Source organism: Arachis ipaensis, chromosome B04 (assembly GCF_000816755.2).
Source record: "Arachis ipaensis cultivar K30076 chromosome B04, Araip1.1, whole genome shotgun sequence".
In the NCBI taxonomy this organism is placed as follows: Eukaryota; Viridiplantae; Streptophyta; class Magnoliopsida; order Fabales; family Fabaceae; genus Arachis; species Arachis ipaensis.
Genome location: NC_029788.2, coordinates 7,677,305 through 7,679,004, shown reverse-complemented (window position 1 = coordinate 7,679,004; position 1,700 = coordinate 7,677,305).

Genomic DNA, 1,700 nt, shown 5'->3' with positions numbered 1-1,700 from the left:
CTTTTACAGAGTTAAACAAAAAGGTAATCTAAGATTCATGAATTGTACTAATTTGATTTCTAATTTACTAATTGTATTATTTATATTCCTAAAGTTTATTAAAAATGTACTAAGTTGGTCCTTTATTATATTTCTGGTCAGTTTATCTGTCGCAAACAGTAATATGACATTGACATGCTACGTATATAATAATTAGCTGAAGCGACAATTGAAACTATTTGACCCATTGTGGTCCTTCTACCTATTTTTAACCCGAATTTTAATATCACATTTCTATCGCTCATCATCTTCTTTTTTTTGTTCAGGAACGATCTTTTCCTGCTTATTTATTGTTACTGTTTGAAACTAAAAGCAAAATCATGGTTGGATGTACAAGGCAGGGTCAAGGAAGTTCTACAAGATCAACAACGAGAACTCAAAATCGGAGCAGACCTTTGCGGGTGCCAAAATGTTGTGGGTGCGGCTACCGTCCCGTACTTTGGTGATCCAAAACAAATATCAACCTGGATAGTCCTTCTTTAGTTGTCCCAATTATAATGTGAATTTTTGTGTAAAAAAATTATTAAGTGGTTTTACTATACAAATAATAAATAGTATCTTGTATTATATTAATAGGTATCTAATTATCAAATTCATTATGAAAAAATTTAGAGGACGAGTAACTTTATTAAATTCTAGCCAGCATGTAACCAATAAAAGTAAAATGAGTAATTTCACACTATTGAATAAAATTTCACACCATTAAAAATATTATTAATAGCTACTTGATAACTACAAATCACAAAAATTATTGCCTTGCTGACCCATAACACTCCTCATTTATTATTTCTAAGTTATTATTATGGATTCTAACAAAAATATTACCTAATACAAGCATTAATAGTATATTAAGAATCCCTCACGACATCTCGGATTATATATAATATATATAGTGTGGTTTAAATTTGAAATTTGGGTCTTTCTTGTGCGATGTGGTATTTTATATTGTGGTGGCTTGGAGCACATTGATAGGCCTAGTGTTCCTTAAGCTTGTAGTGTATATTACTTTATTGGTTTCTTTTACAGAGTTAAACAAAAAGGTAATCTAAGATTCATGAATTGTACTAATTTGATTTCTAATTTACTAATTGTATTATTTATATTCCTAAAGTTTATTAAAAATGTACTAAGTTGGTCCTTTATTATATTTCTGGTCAGTTTATCTGTCGCAAACAGTAATATGACATTGACATGCTACGTATATAATAATTAGCTGAAGTGACAATTGAAACTATTTGACCCATTGTGGTCCTTCTACCTATTTTTAACCCGAATTTTAATATCACATTTCTATCGCTCATCATCTTCTTTTTTTTGTTCAGGAACGATCTTTTCCTGCTTATTTATTGTTACTGTTTGAAACTAAAAGCAAAATCATGGTTGGATGTACAAGGCAGGGTCAAGGAAGTTCTACAAGATCAACAACGAGAATTCAAAATCGGAGCAGACCTTTGCGGGTGCCAAAATGTTGTGGGTGCGGCTACCGTCCCGTACTTTGGTGATCCAAAACAAATATCAACCTGGATAGTCCTTCTTTAGTTGTCCCAATTATAATGTGAATTTTTGTGTAAAAAAATTATTAAGTGGTTTTATGTTTTTTACTGGGATAAGTACTTTTTTCGTCCCTAAGGTTTGAGGTCAAAATCAAAATCGTCCCCAAC